Genomic DNA, 23,606 nt, shown 5'->3' with positions numbered 1-23,606 from the left:
TCTGCCTACTTTATTGCTTTGTGCTCTCACCTCTGACTTTACTGGGGGCTGTCCCCTACCACCATCTCTCTCTCTCTCTGTCAAAGAGTTAACTTACAGCTCCAATTAATAAAGTTCCTGGGCAATTAGGAGTGTTTAAATCCAAACCCCTCAGATGGCTCTCTAACTCGCCTGACAAGTTTACCCGGACTCCTGCAGCTATGCATACGATTGTTTACAGTCTCCTAGCCTCCAGAGGCACGGGAAGCTTAAGATATTCAAATAGCTTAGAGCCTCTCAGAGAGTTAAAAACTGTCAGAATAAACTAGTAAAGGATTTCACTGATGAGTCAATGCTTGTTGCCAAGTTTTCACATCCTCTGAATTGTATCCTTGAATGTGTATTAATTAATAGTTGGTATATAGTAAAAAATAAGTAGTGGCCTTGGTGTTAGTAACTTTAGACCCTTAAGGTAATAAATTCTTTTCTTTGTTGTAAACCCATTACACATCCGCCCTATAGGAATGCAATTTTATCTTTGGAAGATGGTGCCAAACCTTAAAATAATTACTCTTAGAGAAAATAAGTCTTTGTTGATAAGTCCTTGTCAAGAGTCATAAAATGTTAGTAGGCCTTCTGGCCAGAAGATGATGTAAATCACCTAAACCATTTGTATACGATAAATTTGCAGGAAAGAAACCTTGGTTTTTGATAAGAATCAAAGACTGCTGACTTTGCATCCCCTATTATCCTCTATGTGTAACTTAGGGTATAAAAGCCCCTGCTAAAAATAAAGCTACAGGTCTCCCCATGTCATTCTTCCCTTTAACTTCCAGCTGAGTCTCCATCTGGAGCGCGGAACCCACCACGCTTACTAATTATGCCTGGGCTTCTAAGACCCACTCGAGAAGGTGTCTAGGGTGAGGCACCTTCCGCTATTCGAGAGGGCGCCTGCGGCCTACGTAAGTGGTGCAAACTTCTTGTCTTGAAGTTTTATTGGTCTCCCGCGTAAACCAAGCTACTCAGCTTCTTTTCTCCACTGAATTTTCCTACTGAGCTATCCTCATTCTATTGTTCTCTATATCTCTAATTAGCATATAAATAGTCGCCTAGGCCGTCTCTCCTTCGAATACCCTGGATCAGCTGGGGCTGGTCCCCGGCAGTTTAACAATATAGGCAAATCTAAATTATTATTTTTATCCAAAGGATCTCCTTCGGGACTCCAATCAATAATTTCTACATCAGAAGTATTGGCCATAATATGTCCAGTATTCAGTTCAGTTCAGTTCAGTTGCTCAGTCGTGTCTGATTCTTTGCGACCCCATGAATTGCAGCACGCCAGGCCTCCCTGTCCATCACCAACTCCTGGAGTTCACCCAAACTCGTGTGCATTGAGTCGGTGATGCCATCCAGCCATCTCATCCTCTGTCATCCCCTTCTCCTCCTGCCCCCAATCCCTCCCAGCATCAGAGTCTTTTCCAATGAGTCAAGTCTTCATATGAGGTGGCCAAAGTATTGGAGCTTCAGCTTTAGCATCAGTCCTTCCAAAGAATACCCAGGACTGATCTCCTTTAGAATGGACTGGTTGGATCTCCTTGCAGTCCAAGGGACTCTCATGTGTCTTCTCCAACACCACAGTTCAAAAGCATCAATTCTTCAGCGCTCAGCTTTCTTCACAGTCCAACTTTCACATCCATACATGACCACTGGAAAAACCATAGCCTTGACTAGACAGACCTTTGTTGGCAAAGTAATGTCTCTGCTTTTGAATATGCTATCTAGGTTGGTCGTAACTTTCCTTCTGAGGAGTAAGCGTCTTTTAATTTCATGGCTGCAGTCACCATCTGCAGTGATTTTGGAGCCCAGAAAAATAAAGTCAACCATTGTTTCCACATCTATTTCCCATGAAGTGATGGGACCGGATGCCATGATCTTCGTTTTCTGAATGTTGAGCTTTAAGCTCAACATTTCACTCTCCTCTTTCACTTTCATCAAGAAGATTTTTAGTTCCTCTTCATTTTCTGTCATAAGGGTGGTATCATCTGCATATCTGAGGTTATTGATATTTCTCCCGGCAATCTTGATTCCAGCTTGTGCTTCTTCCAGCCCAGCGTTTCTCATGATGTACTCTGCATATAAGATAAATAAGCAGGGTGACAATATACAGCCTTGACGTACTCCTTTTCCTATTTGGAACCAGTCTGTTGTTCCATGTCCAGTTCTAACTGTTGCTTCCTGACCTCCATATAGGTTTCTCAAGAGGCAGGTCAGGTGGTCTGGTATTCCCATCTCTTTCAGAATTTTTCCACAGTTTATTGTGATTCACACAGTCAAAGGCTTTGGCATAGTCAATAAAGCAAAAATAGATGTTTTTCTGGAACTCTCTTGCTTTTTCCATGATCCAGCAGATGTTGGCAATTTGATCTCTGGTTCCTCTGCCTTTTCTAAAACCAGCTTGAACATCAGGAAGTTCACGGTTCACGTACTGCTGACGCCTGGCTTGGAGAATTTTGAGCATTACCTTACTAGCGTGTGAGATGAGTGCAATTGTGCGGTAGTTAGAGCATTCTTTGGCATTGCCTTTCTTTGGGATAGCATTAACTTTTCTTAAATCAGTCAATATTCTCCATTTCCCAGATTTCTTCTTAATAACAAAGACAGGAAAATTCCAAGGACTAGTAGTTGAGGCAATATGATTAAAAGATAATTGCTCCTCTACTGGCTGTTCAAGAGCCTGTAACTTTTCATGTGATAGGGGCCACTGCTCTGTCCAAATAGGCTCCTCAGATTCCCATGTCAATTTAAGTGCTGTTTTTTGTTGTTTGGTAGTGGCCCCCACAACCTGTGTATTTTGAACAGGATTGTATCCCATATTTGCCATAATTTGTTTAGCTTGAGAAGATATAGTAGGAATTGTTACATAAGCTCCCCATTGCATCAGTAGATCTCGTCCCCATAAATTAATAGGGGTATCTGCAACTAAAGTTGCAGGTTGTTGTTCGGGGCCTGAACAGGTCAAAATATTAGTACTTTTTTGAATATTTTGCTTAGTTCCAATTCCAGTTAACATAATAGGGATATCTGTTAAAGGCCAAGAAACTGGCCAATGTTTTTTAGATATTATAGAAACATCAGCTCCAGTATCTATAAGTCCTGAAAATTGCTTATTATTAATATATACAGATAATGTGGGTCTAGAATCAGATACAAAAGTTTGCCAATATACCTGTTTTCCTGTCCTCCAGTTTTCCAAATCCTCCGGTTTTTTTAATATGAGATTTACTAGTAGTGATATAAGGTAATAATAACAACTGAGCCATACGATCTCCTTTTATTATTTGATAAGGATACTCTGTTTTCATCATAATAGAAATTTTGCCCTCATAATCTTCATCTATAACCCCCATCAGGACTTGAACTCCCTTACTTGTTGAACTACTGTGTCCTAATAATAACCCCACACTTCCTTTAGATATCGGACCTTTAATTCCTATAGGGATTTTATAAATTTTCATAGCTGGCATAAGAAGTAAATTATCAATGGCAGGGATATCTAATGTTGCACTCCCGGATGTTGCAGGAAGGAGGTTGGCAACCCGGGTGTATGGTTTGAAAGGGCTGGATGAGGTTGCTGTTCGCTGGCTGGGTACACAAAAGGAACAGTTTCCAGGTTTGTTAAGAGCTCATATTGTTTGACGGGCCCTGAGCGGAGCCCTTCTTCCAGTTTCCCGACAAAGGGGATCCAATTTTATGAATTTAGATCTACACTGATTAGCCCGATGATTTCTTTATTATAGCAAGGGCATAATCCAGGTGTCTTTTCATTTGTGGGAGTAGGCTTATTAGGGGTATTTTATTAGTCTTGCAATTTTTCTGCACATGTCCTCTCTTACCACAACTAAAACATTTAATCTCCTGATTCATTTATTGTTTCAAGCCTTAATGGCTTGAGCCAACAATTGCATCTTATAGGGTTCTGATCCAATATCATGACAAGCCTTAATATAATCCTCTAGAGGCTTTCCTTGTGTTTTGAGAGGCTGTAAAACCTTTTGACATTCTGAATTCGTATTATCATAGGCAAGCATCAGTAATAACATATCCCTTAATTCAATTTGAGCAATAGTTCTCACCAGATTTTGTCTTAATTGGGTGATAAAATCAGTACAAGGTTCTTCATTAGATTGTGTTACATTAACAAAAGAAGGATGAGACTGTCTTGGGGGGCTAACCTTTTCCCACACCCTAAGACAAATAAATCTTATCTGACTTATAAGTTGATCATCGAATTATAGTTGTCTCTGAACCCCTTGATATGCTCCTGACCCCGTTAATTGTTCCACAGTAATATTAAGAGGAGAATTAGCAGCTGCATTTCTTTGAGTCTGTTGAGAGGCCTCATCTTGCCACCATGTTCAGAATTGTAAAAATTCCGAAGTGGATAAGCAAATTCTAGGAATCGTTTCTCAATCATATGGAATGAGTTGTTCAGACTGAGCCAACCCCTGAATAAGACCTGTGGTGTAAGGAGATGTAGTTCTGTACTGTGTAAATGCCTGTTTAATCTTCTTAATAGTTTTGAAAGAGAGAGGAGTATGTTCAAATTGTACCCCACCTTGTGAAAGTTCAGCATTAGGGGGCACCTCACGATACAGTCACGATAACAGGCGAAACCAAAGTACCAAGGTCACCTTCTCGCCTCACTGCTCCTAGAGCTTGTTGAAAAGATGAGAGAGCAGGCGCCTACGTCTTTGGTTTTGTGACTGCGGCTCTAAATAAGTACCCCACCATCCAACGGTGTGTCAGGATCTAGTGGAGGGGTTCCTGAGCTATAGGGGGCTCTGGCCAAGGAGCCGAAGGCTGTGAGACTGGTGATAAAGGGAAAGCTTGAGGATGTTGTCCCGTACCGTAGTTAATGTGGGATTTAGGACTCAAAAATCAAGCCTCTCTCTCCCCTTCCAAAGGATTATATTTCCCTTTATCCAGATTTTCATAAATATGAGGCAGCCGGACAAGCGACTCCTGAGATGCAGGAGGAGCAGGAGTATGGGATTCTGAATCAGAAGAGTCAGACCGTTCAGAGTGTAAAGGAGCCAAAGTAGTATATAAGGTTACAAAGAGACCACACACTTATAGGAATGGGTTCCCCAGACTGATAGGCTCTACACAAACAACGCATCACTTCTTTCCACTCATTAAGACTCAAAGTCCCTTTTTCTGGGTTCAACCAGTAACAGAGCTTATGAATTGCCTGAAATGATTCCCCAAAATTCTCTTCTTTCACTTGCACTCCAGAGCTGTGTAGTAAGGTTTTTAGAAGCATAATATAGTCAGCATGCTTAGAAGGAGATCGCCCCATTGTGTCCCTGATTGACAAGTCCACAGGGGTGTCCTCACCGAGTACTTTCACTGTCCTTCGGTCTCTCGGCTGGAATTCTCCGCGTCTTTTGGCACTGTCAAAAAGCCTTGAAAGCTACTTGCACCCTCGGGTCCCTGTTTGGGCACCAAATGTTGGGACAAGCCCAACAAAAAACTGACCTGAGGGGCAGTGCGCAGAAGAATAAAGAAGAATGCACAGGCAAAAGCCCAGATCCTAATCCTTGCATGCTTTTTATTGCTAACATCTACTTTCTTGTACATGCTCTAGAGATACTTGTTTTTTACAATCTCAGATCAGGGATAAGGATATACAATGCACAGTCCTCAATGTCAAAGCTTCAGGCCTTTCATGACTCTGTTTAGACCATCAGCTAGTGACAACCTTTCTCAGCAACTCCCTCAAGGCTCTGGTCATGAGAACAGTCACTAATGGTTTTCCATCAGTCACATCAGTACTTCAACATCTTGTTTTCAAGATGTTTTTCCACGTTGTACTTTTTACTGCTCCCAGCCCTTTGCCTGGAGAAGGCAATGGCACCCCACTCCAGTACTCTTGCCTGGAAAATCCCATGGACGGAGGAGCCTGGTAGGCTGCAGTCCGTGGGGTCGCTAAGAGTCAGACACGACTGAGAGACTTCCCTTTCACTTTTCACTTTCAGGCATTGGAGAAGGAAATGGCAACCCACTCCAGTGTTCTTGCCTGGAGAATCCCAGGGACGGCGGAGCCTGGTGGGCTGCCATCTATGGGGTCACACAGAGCTGGACATGACTGAAGCGACTTAGCAGCAGCAGCAGCCCTTTGCCTGGGGGTGATGAGAAAGTCATTCTTATTTTGCAAAGAAGCCCTGTTAATTATGGTACAGGCCTGTGCATAGCATATTCCCTACAAATAGTTGCAGCTCACAGGCTTAGTTGCTCTGCAGCATGTGGGATCTTCCTGGATCAAGGATCGAACCCTTGTCTCCTGCATTGGCAGGCAGATTCTTTACCCCTGAGCCACCAGGGAAACCTTGCAACAGGTTTGAATCGCCATTAAGTCCTAATCTGTAGAGACTGGGAAGCCAAGTTCCCTCAAATGGGGCATCTCACTCTAGGCTGCAGAACGGAAGGGAAGGATCCTTGGGAGAGAATGCCTCCGGCTCCTAGGAGAGTCAAGTCAGCTTGGAACACATGATCAGGGTCTGTCCTCAGCCAGGCCCTGAGCAGACATTCCATGAACCCCGTGGGCTGCGGGTGGGTCTCCTGGCCACCAGAGAAAATGGCCAATTGTCTGCTCAGTGCTCCCCAGGTCAGATTATGGGAGTTCCTTACCTAGAAGGAGAGTCCCATGCCCCTCTCCTCAACCTACATCTCATAGGGCCACCCTGGACTTTGATTCTGACATGCAGGATCTAAGCCTGGCTCCACCCTGTCCCTGAGCAACCAGCAGCAGCTCAGAATAACACACACCCACGTCTGCAATGGGGTGTGAGGTGCATTTGACCCCCTCACAGCCAGCTCTGTGTTACTCACTGAGCCATTACCATCATTTCATTACCAGCGATGAAAACAACAGCAGGCACCATTGTTTTTGTTTCTAACTGAAGGTTGGTTGATCCATATAACACCGTGTGAGTTTCAGGAGCACAACGTAGTGATTCAATATTTCTATGCATTATGAAGTCATCACCATGATAAATCTAGTTACCATTCATTACTGTACAAAGTTATTACAATATTGTTGACTACATTCCACCACTCTGGACCTTTCATCCCGGTGACTCATTCATTTGGCAACCTGGAAGGTTGTACCTCTTTATGTCCCTTACCTATTTCACTCCTCCCCCTGCCCCTTCTCCCGTCTAGCTGTCACATGTTTGTTCTCTGTGTCTAAGAGTCTGTCTCTGTTCTGTTTGTCCATTGGTTCTTTGGATTCCACATCTGAGTGAAATCTTATGGTATTTGGCTTTCACTGTCTGACTTATTTCACTTGGTACAATCCCCTCTAGATCCATCTATGTTGTCACAAATGGCAAGGTTTCATTCTTCTTAATGGCTGAGTAATATTCCATTGCATATACAGGGGTGGTGGTGGTGCTGGTTTAGTTGCTAAGTGGTGTCTGACTCTTTGCAACTCCATGGACTGTAGCCCACCAGGCTCCTCTGTCCATGGGATTTCCCAGACAAGAATACTGGAATGGGTTGCCATTTCCTCTTCCAAGGGATATTCCTGACCCAGGGATCGAACCCAGGTCTCCTGCATTGCAGGCAAATTCTTTACCACTGAGCCACCAGGGAGCCCTCCATTGTTTGTATACCGTACCTTTATCTATTCGTCTGTCGACAGACATTTAGGTTGCTTCCATGTCTTGGCTATCGTAACTAGTGCTGCTACAAACATAAGGGTGAAAATATCTTTTCAAATTAATGTTTTTGTTTCCTTCAGATAAAGTAGAAGAAAGAATTAGAGTTGTTGGATTCCATGGTAGTTCTATTTTGAATTTTTTCAAGAAACTCCAGAATGTTTTCCCCAGTGGCTTCACCAACTTACATTCCCATCAACGGTGCACAAGTGTCCCCTTTCCTCCACATCCTCACCAATACTGTTACTTGCTGTCTTGTTGATAATAACCGTTCTGAGGCCTGAGGTGATGTCTCATTGTGGTTTTGATCTGTATTTTCCTAATGATTAGTGATGCAGAGCAGCTTTTCACGTGCCAAATGGCCATTTGTATGTCTTCTTTGGAAAAATGTCTTTTCAGTTCCTCTACCCATTTTAGGGGGCTTCCCAGGTGGCGCTAGTGGTAAAGAACCCGGCTGCCAATGCAGGAGACAGAAGAGACGTGGGTTCAATCCCTAGGTTAGGAAGATCCCCTGGAAGGAGGGCATGGCAACCCACTCCAGGGAATCCTGCCTGGAGAATCCCGTGGACAGAGAAGCCTGGTGGGCTATAGTCTATAAGGTTGCACAGAGTCGGACATGACTGGCTTGACTTAGCAGGCACACACACACACCCTTTTTTTAATCAGTTTTTTTTTTTTTTTTATTGAGTCATATGAGATCTTTGTATATTTTGGATAAAGAAAGAAAGTGAAAGTGAAGTCGCTCAGTCGTGTCTGACTCTGCGACCCCATGGACTGTACCCACCAGGCTCCTCCATCCATGGAATTTTCTAGGCAAGAGTACTGGAATGGGTTGCCAGTTCCTTCTCCAGGGGATCTTCCCGACCCAGGGATTGAACCTGGGTCTGCCACATCTCAGGCAGACACTTTACTATCTGAGCCACCAGGGAATCCCATATATTTTGGAGATGTTAACCCCTAATTAGATATATCGGCTGCAAATATAATCTCCCATTTAGTAGGCTGCCTTTTTGTTTTGTTGATAGTTTCCTTCTCTATGAAAAGATTTCCAGTTTGATGTAGTCCCATTTATTTTTCTCTGTATGTTTATTCTTTAATTCTTCCAGGTCTTTGTTAATTGATTCTTGCATTTTCTCCATTTTACTATCATTATTCTGACCATTTATTTGTTTTTGATTTTGTTTCCCTTTCCTGAGGAGACATATTAAAAAAAAAATTACTGAGGCCATTGTCAAAAAATGTACTACCTATGTTCTCTTCTAGGATTTTTATGGTTGTAGTTTTACAAACTTTAAACAGTTTGATTTTTTTTTTTTTTGCATGTAGTTGTTCAGTTTTCCCAACATCATTTATTGAAGAGGTTGTCTTTTCCTTGTTGCATATTCTTACTGCCTTTGTCATAGATTAATTGCCCACATAAGTCTGAGTTTATTTCTGGGCTCTCTAGTCTGTTCTGTTGATTGATGCATCCATTTTTGTGTGGTATCATAATGCTTTGATTGCTGCAGCTTTTAAAAAATATTATTATCGGTTTGACTATGCTGGGTCTTAGTTGTGGCGTCTAAGGTCTTCGATCTTCATTGTGGCATGCAAATTCTTAGTTGTGGCATATTGGATCTAGTTTCCTGACCAGAGATCAAACCCAGGCCCCCTGCACTGGGAGCCTGGAGTCTTAACCACTGGACCACCAGGGAAGTCTCTACTGCAGCTTTGTAGGGTAGTTTAAAATCAGGTGCCATTTGTTGAAACCAACTCTACCAGGAGCAGTGCTCAGACTATAATCTCATCAGCCCTCATGGCTCACCTGTGAAAGGAACCCATGATGCTCAACTAGACCATAGGATAAGGTCAGGTGCTCCTCCTTCTCCTCCCCCAAGGCCACTTTGGGAGGCTGGACTGCTTCAGTTCCTGGCTGGGGGAGTCCTCCCCTCCATGGCAGAACCACCCTGTGGGCAGGATCCTCTATCATGGCTTTGCTGTGTGACCTCAGGAAGCTCACAGACCCTTTCTGGGCCTCAGTTTCATTACCTGCAGAGAGACTCAGGGGCCCCACCAAAATTTTAGATCTGAGAAAGATGGGATCTGCCCTTAGAGAACCTCACACGAGAATCTCTCTGCTTCTTAGAGTCACATCACATGTCAGAGACCCCTTAGCCCCACCCATTCCTCAAGCCACAGACCAGGAGGGTTCTCTCTGCCCCCAGTCTGTCCCGCTGGCCATATCCTCTTATCCCCAGGGCAAACTTTGGCCTGGAGACAGAGCCTGGAGCCCAGAGGAAACACAAAATTCCAGGGTTGCCTGGGGAGGGCCTGCGTCCTAGGAGGAGGCAGAGGGAGCATGTTTGCTGATGCAGGGCCTCCTGGGGGGAAGTCTGTAGACCCAGCATGCCCTCTACCCAGTGGCATCTGCCCACTGTCTCATGGCTGCCCCACCTCCCAATGAGGCCCCCATGCTCTTCTCTGCTGGACAACAGGGAACTGTTACCATGATGATTAGCAGTTTATTAACCATGAGGCTTCCCCAACCCCCACAGCTGGGGAAACTCCCTGAGTGGGTTTCGAGTCCCCTTTGTTTTTGCCACCGACTCAGAACTCTTCTCTGGAACAAGCCAAGTTCCCCTGCCCCTTCCAAGGAACAGGTTACATGAGAAGACACAAAGGATTCTGGACCAGCTCCGGGCGGGTGCAGTGTGCCTCGCCGGGGACAGGGAACAGAGCAACCAAGGTGCCCTGGAGCCCCTGCCAGGTGCCTGGTGTGTGCTGGGGTCATGGACGGGCAGAGTTCAGAGGCCAGCCCTGACCCCGGGGGAGTTCGCAGGAGATGAGGATGGAGAGACAAGGCCCAGCCCCACAGAGGAACATGTAGGTGAGACGAAGGGCCAAGGGGCCTGGAGTGGGGAGATGTTGCTTTTGGCTACCTTGGATGCCACAAGGAGGCTGCAGCCAGTGAGATGGGTCGGGTGGGTGGAAGGATTCATACCAAGGGAAGGAGGAGTGGGCATTTCACACCAGGGAAGCACTGAGCACAGATAAACGGGGAGAAACAACATGGGATGCTGCTGGAGCAAATGGCCTGGGTGTGACGCTGAGGCAGTCAGCTCCGTGGGGACGGGAGGGCGTCTGCTTTGCTTACCACTATGTGTGTCCCCAGCGCCAAGCATGGCGCCTACCACCCAGTGGGCTCCACAGTGAGGCTCGACCGAGTGAGCGCAGGCTGGAAAGGGAAGTTGATGACATGGAGCAGAAACGGAGGGAGAAGTCCTGGAGGGCCGAGTGCATCTTTCAGCCTTCCTTGGTAGGCAGAATGGACCAGGGACATTTTTGAGGTGGTTTCCTCACCGGGGATTAACCCATTTATTCCTCTTTGGTTCTCCCAGCTGTGAGACAAACTCCAAGGGACCTTCCAGATGAGTGTCCTGGAGTCTGGGCCTGTGATCAGGGTCTCAAAAGACCTTTGAGGTGCTCTGAGGACTCTGGGGCTCCAAGGTCTGTCGGGGGCGGTGCTGGGGAACCAGGAATGCTCCCTGGAGGAAGTGACAGGGAGGGGCTGCTGGAGAAGAGGTGCAAGGGAGGGGGTGTAGGGGAGGGGTGCTGCAGCTGGAGGAAGGGAATGGGTACAGGAGGGAAGCAGGCCAGGTGCAGGCCTGTTGGGAGAAGAGCATCAAGGGGGAATTGGATCTGAAGGGGAGGAAGCAGCAATGTGGACTGTCTTAACACCTCTGACCCAAGCTGGCCAGACACCTGCCTGTTCACCTATGGACCCTCCTGCCCTAACACTGCTGCCATGGGGAGTGCCTTGAGGATTAAACCAGCTGGAGGGCTCAGTGTCCCCCCAGCTTTAGCCTGAAGGGGTCAGACCGGCCTGATTCTGGTCTTCCACTTGACAGGTAAGGGGGGAGGGGTCCTGCCCCACCTCTGGCTCTACCACAGGCTGGGCCGGGACCATAGATGCAGCTGTCACACCTCCCAAAACTTAGCCCCAAGCCACAGAGCAGGGACCAGGTTGCTGGGGTGTGGAAGCTCTTCATCACCTTCAAATTGCACGTGACAACTGTCACTTGGCTGGCAAAGCTGTCTTGTGGGTTACTTGTGTCAGTTGAGGCTTCAGGAGGTGCGACGACTTGTCTCCTGCAGGATGTGTATGTAGCATTGTACACACTCGGCTCCGTTCTCTGGCAGCGGAAGCGAGGTTCATCCTGCCCCGCCCCTGGGGGCTGAGGTGCTCAGGTCTCCAAATTTATCTCCATCTTCCAATCCCAAGACGTGTCCCACTCCCCTGTCCTGAAAATCTGACCTGCTCACTGATGAATCAATTGTTCCTGATAGGTTATAGGTCTGCTTGATTCCTCAGGTCAGAAATCCAAGGGCAGTCCCTGCCCCAGGCTCTCCTTTCCCTCACCTTACTGAGTCAGCCACCCAGACATGACTTGAATCCATCTCTTTTTCACCATCCACATGGCCAGCCCTCCATTTGTCTCCTAGACCACGGTCCACATCCATCTCCCAGCTCCCAGCCTTGGCCTCCAAGTCCATCCTCACCAAAGCCCAGTCATCTTCCACAAACACAAATCTCAGCAAGGCTCTCCCCTCCCCAAATCCTTCAATGCTTCCTCATCACCTTCAGGATGGAGTCTAGATTCCCACCAACTTTTCAACTTTTGCCCCCAGCCCTGCCAGCCATGTCACTTTGTTCCAGTCACATCAATGTTCTTTCAGTTCCTTGAAAAAGGCCAGGCTCTCACTGACACTCCTCAAGCCTTTGGACAAGTCTGCCCTACCCCTGCTTCCTGTCTAGAACACTCTCTTGCTCCCCACACCCTACTTCCATTCATTCCTACGCTCCTTCAGATCACAGCTTAAACCTTCACTTCCTTCCTTCAGCCCCAACTTTTCTCTGTGTCCTCAAAGGTCACTGACTTCCCCATTATGCTGTCTTTTCATTGCATTGTTATACCTGGCTTATTCCTGTGAACTCCTTGAAAACAGGAACTCTTTTGTCTTTCAACTTGTACCTCCAGGACATAGCACCCAGCTGATATGCCATAAAATATGTTTATTGTATGGATGAAGGGTTGGTGGTTGGATGGACGGGTGAACAGATGAGTGATTGGATGACGGATGGATGGACAGATGGATGTGTGGCTGGGTAAACGGCTTCATGGATGGATGGATGGATGGACACTTACACAGTTCTGAAGTACAGCTTGGACTCAGCTTCTGGTCTATCCCAGCGGCTTCTTCACCCCAGAACAAGTGATTTTTGATCCAGTGTATGTGTCCCCTCAGCTCATGCGATACACCTGAATCCTCTGTTACGAATGAGGTGGAGGAAACCAAACAAGGCACTCTTTTGACTTTTTTTCCACCTAGTTCACAGCTTCCTTGTGGGTTGTGGCCATTTCTTGCTTCCTGCCAAACCTAAATTGCTTCAACTGTGGCTTTGATCTCATTCGTTCTTCATCCTAGAAGGGTCTTCCTCCCTCCACATGCTCCCACCTCTTGGCTTCTGACACTATCCCACCCCAGGGTCTCCTTCCCCTCTGCCGACGACATGATCCCTTTTGCCTGCTTCCATAAAACCTCTCCTTGACCCCAACTCCCCTCTCCCCTAGCCTCCAGCACTCCAGCATGCTTTCCTCCTATTTCCCCTTTTATTTTTCCCCTTTTACGAATATGACCAAACTTCTCCGATGTGTGGTCTACACCTCCCACTACCAATTTCCTCTCTGTCCACATGTGATTGAATTCTTAGAATGTGGCTTCTGGTACTGACACTCCAGGGATGTGACTCTCTCTGGGCAGCTCAGCCCCCACACCCTGAACTTCTCATCCTTTCCCAGAGGACAGTGTGGGGCAGTGGTTACCAGCAGATGCTCTGGGACCAGTGTCTACAGCCCTGGGCCCCAGTCTGTCATCTACCTGTTCCTGGTTATGTGACCCTGTGAACAAGACTAGGAACCTCACTGTCCTTGTCTGTAAAATGGGCATGTGGGTAAGATTCTGCCTCATGGTATTGCTGGGAAAATGAACTGAGATGATGAAGGTAAAGTTCTCAGTCTCCAGCTGGATGGATGAGTCCCCTTGTCATCACTGAGCACCCATTTCCCTTCTTGACATTCCTCCCTGTGGGATTCGGGACATGTTTTTCTCTTGCTTGAACTCTGTGTGGACTCCTCTCCTCAGTAATGGGCTTCCCAGGTGGCGCTATTGGTAAAGAACGCACCTGCCAGTACAGGAGACAGAAGAGACCTGGGTTCCATCCCTGCGGTGGGAAGATCCCCTGGAGGAGGGCATGGCAACCCACTCCAGTGTTCTTGCCTGGAGACTCCCACGGACCAAGGAGCCTGGCGGGCTAGAGTCCATGGGGCCCCAAAGAGTCGGACTTGGCTGAAGCGATTTAGAATGCAGGCACTCACACTCCTCAGTAATGTGTCTGAGCTCTCACCACGGGCGGGGCAGGGTTCTTAGCAGTTATGCTGATTAGTTTCCTTTGTCCTCACAACAGCCCTAGAAGGTAAGAACTATTTTTATCTACATTTTACGGATGAGGAAACTGGGGACCAACCGCAATGGTTGAGAAACTGGTCCAAGGACACAGAGCTAGCTCGTGGTACAAGTGTGCTTGGGACTCTGTCCTAGGATGTGTTTTCACCTCAAGCAACCCTTTCTCCTTCCAAGATGTCTCCACTCAGACCTTTGATCTCAGCACGGATGCTTCCGTAGCATGACAGACCAGACACACAGCCCAGGACCCCGCTGTCTCCTCTGGCGTTCTCCTGCCTGCACTGTCGGATACCTTAGCTCTCTGCCTTGCCGTCTAGCTGGTTCTGTGTGCGTCTGCCACCCACACTGGACTGGGGGCTCCAGAGAGGCAGAAAACTGTGCCCTCATGGTTCTCGCAGCCTCAGGAACCAGAAAGGCAGAACCGAGTTCCCTCTCAACCGACTTCCCTTTTTTTCTGTGTATGTTAGCCTCATTCCCTACCTCCCCGTATGTCTCACTGGTCTGAAACTTTGCCCTTGACTCATTCCTCGCCTCCAGCCCCCACATTGCATCAGGCACAGACTCCACTCGGCAATGTCTTCAGGCAGCTTTCAGTTTTCTCACTTCCTCCTCATTCCCACTGGCTCAACTCACATCCTTCACACCCAGACAGTATACCAACACTCCCAGTATATTTTCTCCTCTCTGGTCCTGCAGACACCACCCACCTCCCTGCCTGTGTCTGGTGGGTCTTTCTCAAGCGCTGCTCTGACTTCATACTGCCCACCCTCAAGAATCATCACTGATTGCCTGCTTCCTTCCACCTCCACTGGAAACTCTTCAGGCCAGTCTTTAAGCCCTGGCATCAGTCTGGTCCCTCCCTCCCTGGTCAGTCTCATCTCGAGTTTCCCCAGGGTTAAATTTCTACTCTGTGCCTGGGTTTGCAGCTCCTGTCCTCTCTTTTTCTGGATTTACCCACCTCCTATCCCCAAACCAAATTCTATCCATTTCTTATCTATATGTGTATTAGTCACTGCTGCTGCTGCTGCTGCTGCTAAGTCGCTTCAGTCGTGTCCAACTCTTTGTGACCCCATAGATGGCAGCCCACCAAGCTCCCTCGTCCCTGGGATTCTCCAGGCAAGAACACTGGAGTGGGTGGCCATTTCCTCCCCCAGGGGATCTTCCTGACTTATGCATCAAACCCAGTCTCCTGCATTGTAGGCAGATTCTTTACCATTTCTTATATATGGCATGCCATAAAAGATTAAGCAAGAAGGTTACTGTGGAGCTGAGGGGCTGGCAGTCAGATAACCCAGGTTTAAATTCAGGTCTGCCATCAGCAAGCTGGGGGACTTTCAATAAGTCACTCCTCTCTGAGCCTAGGTTTCACATCTTTAAAATGAAAATAATAATAGTAACTGCATTAGAAGGTTTGGATTTGCTTCAGCTGCCTTAGCACTATATCTGGCAAATAGTATGAGTTCCTGACTTTAAATATCATCTATATGCCACCGACTCCCAAATTCCTCCCGCCAACTCCAGACTTGTATTATCAGCTGCCTACTCAACATGTCAAACAGATGTCTCAAACCACCAAGTCTGAAGCTGCATTCCCCATTCCCATTCACCCCCATACCTGCTCCTCTCCTGTTCTTTGCCAACCCCTCCATCCTGTTACTCGGGCCAGAAACCTGGGTGCCATCTTCTACACCTCTTTCTCTCACCCTCTACTTCCCATCTGTCTGGTGATCGCCCAGCTCTGCCTTCAGAATCCAACCAGAGCCCAGCTTCTCTCTCCTGGATTCCTATACTGCCTTCTCCATCATCTCCCCACCTCTCTCCTCACCTCCTACAATCTACTGTCAGCACGGTTGTCAAAGGGAATGAGAGTGTCCTCTGATCAGAGCATCTCCGTGGCTTTCCATCTGACTCTGAGGAAAAACCAAGGACCCCACAGCAGCCAGAAGGTTCTGTGTGCTCTGCCTGCCTCCTGACCCTGTTAACTCCGGTATTTTCTTTCCCTGGATACTTGTGTGACTCATTCCTTCACCTCCTTCAAATTTTATTTAAATGTCACTTTTCAGTGAGGTCTGCCCTGTTTAAAATTGCAACCCACCCCACCTTTTCCTCTGCTCAATTTTTTCTTTTGCTTTTTGCTGTGTATTTAATACTTTCTGCCTTCCAACGCACTATATCCCATTGGCTTACTTATTCTGTCTGCTGCTGTTTGCCTGTCTCCCACTCATATCTCCCTACTCCCATCTCCACTGGAATGTAAGTTCCCAGGGACAAAGGCCTTTCAACAAAGCATATCCCCTGGCACATGGAGGGCCCACCATACATCCTGGTAGAATCCAATGAGAGGATGAATAATGGCTGGTATTGTTCCAGGAAGCACTTCTCATGGTGTCTCGCTCTTCCCTGTGATGAGCGAGGGGAATCTCACTCATGCCTGGAATCTCACTCACTTCATCTGGGCTCCCGCTCCAGCCCTGTAAATCAGTTCCTTTTATTCACTGCTAGAATCCAGCTCTCTCTCTCAAGGGAGCACTTATCCCAGTTTCCAAGTATTTTCACAGGCAGGTGTTTGGTCTCCTGAAGGCACTGGGATCATTCTAGTTTGGGCTGCCAGTCCAAGGCACTTAGCCCTCAAGAGCAATGACAGACCTTTCATTTGGATGTCAGAAGTCTGCAGCAGCCTGCTCTGAGCCTGGAAGCCTGCCTGGCAGGGTCCTTCTTATCCAATCTGACACTTGTGCTCCAAAGGTTTGTTCAGCACCAGGGTCAGCTCTCAGAGCCCAGCATCCTGGAAAGAGAACATGGCACCCTGTCTAAGGAGCCTGGTGAACCTGGCCTCTTTGAAAGGCTAGAGGTTTCCCCACATTCCTGACCAGTCTCAGCCACTGCAGACAAGCCAGCAGGGACAAGGTCAGCAGCACTGGGGTGTATGACACGTGGCATAGACCTACGTGGATTATGGCTCTCCCAGTGGGGGCAGAGGGTTCATAGCAGCTGTGGCCACATCTGAGCAGGACCCAGACCTGAGAAGTATGGGCCCCAGAGGAGGGGGCCCTGTTCCCTTTCTAGAGAGAAGCCAGCACTCTGCAGCACTCCAGGCCTGGCCAGATGGGTTGTGGCTTGTTCTGCCACACACAGGCTTTCCCCTCAACCCCACTTGTCTCAGCATCCCTCCTCCTTCCTGCCTTGTCTCCGTTCCTTCAACACTCCAGTCTCAATTTTTTTAAACTAAAACTGTCCACACTAACTCCAAAAATAATTTGGCATTTTTATTGGGATCATACTGAAAGTATAGATGTCCTTAGGGAGCTGGGCGTCTGTCCCACCCACTCCCCATCCACTCCCTGAAGCCTCTCTCAGCCTGTCTAACCTCTCCTCCTCCAGCCAGCCCCTCCTCATCCCTGCCCTCCCCATGGGCTGCAGCCTGGGGAGTGGGGTGACTGGCTCTCTTCACTGTCTGTGGTTGGCCTCATTAAAGATGTGCTTCCAGGGTAGATAAGGAAGAGCATGGGAATGAGGGCAGGAAAGGGACAGAAACCCAGAGAAGGTGTGACTCCTCCAGGGAGCTTCTTTTTGGCCCCAGAAAGGCTCTAAAGTGAGAGTTAGAAGTGAAAGTAGCCAAAGTGAGTGGGGCTCGGGGTGGGACACCAGCACAGTTAACCAGGTAAGAGTCAATACTTCTGCTTAGGGAAGCCCCATGCATCTCTCCTAATCCATTCCTCTATGGATTAGAGGACTCTGGATGGGGCACCCGCTAGTCCCATGCGTTTCTTCCTATTTTACTAATATGTGTGTGTCCCTAAATCATATATATCACTGTTAATGCATGCTTTTATGCTTCATATTAATACTGTCATATGGTATCTGTGCTTTCACATTTTGCAGTGTTGAACTTGAGAGTCATGTATGTGGACAGGTACCAATGTATTTCTTTGCTTTTACCATTGTATGCTCTTCTGTACAATGACTATGCTACAATTGACAAAAAGAAGAGTAGGGTCTTTGAAGTTGGGCTGTCTGCCAGGTTGGTCAAGGTAAGTACCCTTAATCAGTCTGGGCCTCAGCACTACCATCTGGAAAATGGGACTTCTATGGACCTCCTCTTAGAGCTGGGACAGGGATTAAATGAGAAAATTCATTCAAAGACTCACAGTGGTGTGTGACAGGGATGGTGAACCTCCCACCGAGGAGGCCAGTGTCTTAGTCATCGGTGTCTTCAGCAATAAATAAACTCTTCCTCTTTCCCATGCTACCCACCCTACCTGGGAGCCCCACTGCTTCTAATCCTGACGCCCTGGAAAGGCGACCTGGGGGCTGCCTACTGGGCATCTCAGTGTTCATGCGCATGGAACTCCAACTCTGTCAGGCTAATGGTAGTCATGATGATGTATAAAACCAGGAAACAGGCTGCACAGGTACAGTGAGAGCCAGGGGTGGGGAGGAGAAGGGAAGACCCAGGCAAATGTCCAGGCAGGCAGAAGCCTCCACAATGAGACGCCTGAGATCCCAGGGCTGCTGGATTCCCCTGCTCACTCCTTGTGGGTCTGCGTGACAGTCAGAGCCTTGACCCAGTCCAAGCTTCCTGGGGGTCCTTGTTGGGCCTGAGGAGCAATTTATTGATGAGGATGTGGTGGAGGAGGTTCAGAGGGCTTTTGGGGTGATCACATCTTCATAAAAGGCCACTTTAAGTCTCTGACATCACTTGGAGACAATTAAATATTTTCGCCAGGAAAGGCCTTGAAATGTACCTCCCGCCCCCCACCCATGGATGGGTGGGCCTCCATAAATCAGAAGGGGCGTGGCACAGGCATCAGGTCAGAGAGTGCCAGTGGACACAGATGGCTGTGGGCCCTGGCTCCACCCCTCTTTCTCTCCTTCCAGGACCTGTGGTGGGTGGTGGTCACTGGAGCACAGACCAACACACACAAATGCCTGCTCTCATGGATCTTACAGAAATTAGCCAGGTCACGTGAGGGTTATAATGAGGATGGGGGAATCAACATCAAGGGAAATGAACTGGAGCCAGCAGGACGGTTGAAATGCTCCAGGAAAACAAAAACACCGAAACGAACTTGTCAGTCCCTAGAACTGTGCCAGATTTCTGTGCCAAGAGGCCAAGGTTACCCTGGTTGGACTTCTGGGTTTTGGAGCTATGTTAGAGACTGGTTAGTCTAGATCATCTGGCAAACAGCTGGTGCTCAATCATTTTAATATTCTTCTCCACATTTACTTCCTTGTCTGCTGCAAGGGATCACCAGCATATCTGAGTCGTTAGAACTCCTCAGCATCAGTGTATTTCAGAGGAGCTACAAAACGCTTCTTCTTTCCACGTCCACTCAGTAAGAATTCCAGATTAAATCCATTAGTAGCTGACAGGCTAAGGGTGGCCTTCATCTTGTCTGCAAGCAGAGCAAGGATAGAGGGGCAAGTTTGGTCTTGGAAAGCCTGTTTACCCCAGTTAAGGAAATGGTTCAAGTTTTCAATAGTATCATGCAGGTAACTGACAAGTCATTCCTGCTAAGTCCAAGTGATATATTTCTTCTTCCTGACTGCCGCATCAATCAGGAGAGGCTAGGTTATGCTGCAATGACAAATAGCGTCAAACTCTCATTGGTTTAAAACTGCAAAGTTCTGTTTCTTCCACATGGAGCTGCTGGGGCTCTTTCTGTGGCTGGAGGTTCTGAGTCACCCTCACTCTGGGAACCAGGGTAATGGACCAGTCAGTCATCATCTGGAATATTGCCAAGTTCTGGCTCCAGGAACTAAAAGTTCTCAAGGGTTTCTCACCAATAATTAAATGTTTGAATCTGGTTTGACAAACTTTACTCCCACTGCCAGCTCAGAATTGATTGTTTGGCACCTCACCAACCCCAAGGGAACAAGAAGAGTGGCCCTCTTGAGTGCTTAGGGGAAGCAAGCCAGAAATGCTCGGAGAAATTGATGTTGAAACTAACTTTCCTTTCTGTCCAAGTCTCAGATTCAGACATCTTGCTAGTCTGGTTCTAATTAGGATGCCAGTGTTTTGACCTTGCCAAGTTCAAAAGCAATTTAGAAGGAAAAAAGTTCCATCAACTTGAACAGCATCCATTAGCTTAGGGAAAAAATTATGCAAGTCATAAATTATTTTTATCTGCTTGCTGACACTGTATCATGTCTTTATCTTCCTTTACTGAAAACCAAGAAGACTGATATATATCTCTCTCTTATAATTCCACAGTCTTATTTGGGTAACCAATAACAAAACTGAGTAGAAAAAGGACGTTTCAAACTCTTTGATCGTGAATTCTACTTTACTAAAGTAGAACCAAAAGCCTGGAAAGATTAAGCAACTTTCCTAAAGTCACACAGCCAAAGATCACCATGTTACATTCCACTTCTGTATTGCTAAATAGCAAGATGCTCATTAGAAATAATTCTAGTTCTTTCCCCTGGGGACAAAAGATCCCTTGAAGGTAAGAGAGAGGCATCTCTTCCCACAGGTGCCCTGCTCTGGAATCCTCCTAGGTTCAGAGGTACCAGCTCTTCCAGCCAATTTGGTAAGGTTGATGAGATCCTGCGTGTGTCTGGCAGCTGAAGTTTGCGGTCATTTGGGGAAAGGCATTCTGGCCCTAGATCTCTTCTTTAATCCCAGTACACAGGAGCAGCAGGGCATGTGTACACACACACTTCATGGCTCCCAGGCGCTTACTATTCAGCTTCACACTGGAAATTCCCAACCATTCATTTGTGTTTTTCTGCCTGGCCTCACCCTTTTGGGGAATGTACAGAGGACACAGGAGAGGCAAAGGGGAATAACAGCAAAGGGCAGAGGGTGAGAGGGCTGCCGGTAGCTGTCGCCCAAAGGACCCTGCACACCTAGGTGGGGTGGAGGCAGGCTGGCCTGGTGCGGAGGGCTCTAAAACTCTGGCTAGGTGCCAAATCCCCTAGTTTGGAAGGCGGGGAGGGAAAGAGAGGAGAGGAAGGCGGGAGGAAAGAGGCAACGGCTTGAAAGTGCAGACTCTCAGCTCTCCCATCCCTGAATTCAGCAGGACTGAAGTGGGGCTCGGGAGTCTCTACTTTTGACAATCTGTGGCTCACAATTTTAGAAACGGTGGTTAAGATTCAAGTCCTGGAGAAAGACTTCAGGTTCCAGTTCTGCTGCTTACAGTCTGTTTGACCTCAGGCAAGTCCTGTGGACTTTGAAAACCTTACTCTCATCATCTGCAAGTGGAAGCCCTGGTACATAAAGAATTTAGTGTATTGCCTGGCATGTGGTAAACATTAAATAAACAATGGCTATTTTAATAACAACAATAATATTACTATTATTATAATATGATATTATAAAAATATTATAACATAATAATATTCCTTGGAAGGGCTGATGCTGAAGCTCTAGTACTTTGGCCACCTGATGGGAAGAACCAACTCATTGGAAAAGACCCTGATGCTGGGAAAGACTGAGAGCAGGAGGAGAAGGGGATGACAGGGGATGAGATGGTTAGATCGCATCACAGACTCAGTGGACATGAATTTGAGAAAACTCCAGGAGATAGTGGAGGACAGAGAAGCCTGGCATGCTCTAGTCCATGGGGTCGCAAAGAGTTGGACGCTACTTATCGACTCAACAACAACAGTGATAATAATATAAATAATATTATATTATTAGTAATAGTATATTATATCTCAGAGCCCTGATCACTCTATCAAAGTTTTCAGAGGCCTCAGGTGACTCAGATGGTTAAGAATCCACCTGCAATGCGGGAGACCTGGGTTCAATCCTTGGGTTAGGAAGATCCCCTGGAGAAGCAAACAGCTACCAACTCCAGTATTTTGGCCTCGAGAATTCCATGGACTATATAGTCCATGGGGTCGCAAAGAGTCAGACACGACTGAGTGACTTTCACTTCCACTTTCAAGTCTCCATCAAACTCTGCACTAATTGTGGGGAATCACTTCAGCTAAAGTTGAGCTCCACAACTGAAAGAGAAAAATCAAGCCCCAAATCCCTAGGGAGTTGGTCTGGACTGAAGGAGAATAAAAATTTCTTTTGCTCTCCATTCTCTTCTGGAACATGAAGAGCTTAACCTTATCTGAGAATGTGATGAAAAATCAGGGACAAATATTTTCATTTCAAAGCCACTGCTGGTGTTGCACGTTGCTGAAAGGGCGGTGTTCAGGTGTTGAGGGGTTATGACTTTGCCTCCAGCTCCTTCCTGGGGGTGGGAACGGGCAAAAGCAGGAGGGACTGGACTTGGAGTGGAACAGGAAAGCTATTGTGTGCTGCTAAGGGCAGTACTAGAATTTGCAGGGACTTCCCTGGTGGTCCAATAGTTAGGACTCTGGGCTCCCACTGCAGGGGGCATGGGTCCTATCCTGGGTCTGGGAAGTAAGATCCCACAAGCTGAGTGGTGAGGCAGCAATCTCAGATTCTTGCAGAAACTTCAAACCCAAATGTCTATGGGGCTCAGGAGGTGGTGAAGTGAGGGAAGCTGCATGTAAGAAAAATTAAGGGCCCATCATATGCTGTCTTTCCTGGTCCCGCTTTTGATGAAGACTTGGGCTAAGAGAAAAATATCCTCTCTATGAGAAAAACAAGAGAAGGGTGATGATAAATGGCAATTGACATGGCCATTGGAATCCGGAACGCCAAGAAGTGGAAGGGGTGGTAGAGAACTCAGGATTGTCACCCTGGCCTGCTCCATCTCAAGGGTCAGCCATGGCTCAGGCCCTACCCACCATCATATTGGGGGTGACAGCACACAGTGGGGCTGAGACCTTCCAAATTACTTAAGAGAACCTAGAAAAGTAGGCTGGTGTGTGTAATTTCCTGTTTCTTAAGTGTTGCCTCTAATTAAAAACAAAAATTCCATGTAGACATCAAACCTAAAATGCCTCTAATGCAAAACATTCTGACATTTAATAAACTACTAGTAGAGAACAAAAGACCTGTCAATTAAACTGTGACAAGTCATTGACTGTAAGACACATCTTGATTCCAAAGGTATTACAACGTGAAAAAAGAAGTGTGTGTCTAAGAATCCATGCAATTATTTGTTCATTCGCTCAGTCATGTCCAAATCTTTGAGACCCCATGGACTGCAGCATGCCAGGCTTCCTTGTCCTTCACTGTCCCCTGGAGTTTGCCCAAACTCATGTCCACTGAGTCAGTGATGCCACCCAACCATCTTGTTCTCCTTCTCCTCCTGCCAGCATCAGGGTCTTTTCCAATGAGTCAGTTCTTTACATCAGGTGGCCAAAGTATTGGAGCTTCAACTTCAGCATCAGTCCTTCCCATGAATATTCAAGACTGATGCAATACTGTATAATAAGCTGGACTTGGCCTTTGGCACGTTGCAGTTTCCAGTCTACGCAACTGTACAGAGCAGCTCATGATGCCACCTTGGGCACTGGCGGTTCATACTT

The sequence above is a fragment of the Bos indicus genome, chromosome 18 (genome assembly GCF_029378745.1).
Source record: "Bos indicus isolate NIAB-ARS_2022 breed Sahiwal x Tharparkar chromosome 18, NIAB-ARS_B.indTharparkar_mat_pri_1.0, whole genome shotgun sequence".
NCBI classification, from domain to species: domain Eukaryota; kingdom Metazoa; phylum Chordata; class Mammalia; order Artiodactyla; family Bovidae; genus Bos; species Bos indicus.
The sequence above is the reverse complement of the archived record's forward strand: the minus strand, read 5'-3'. Positions refer to the sequence as shown.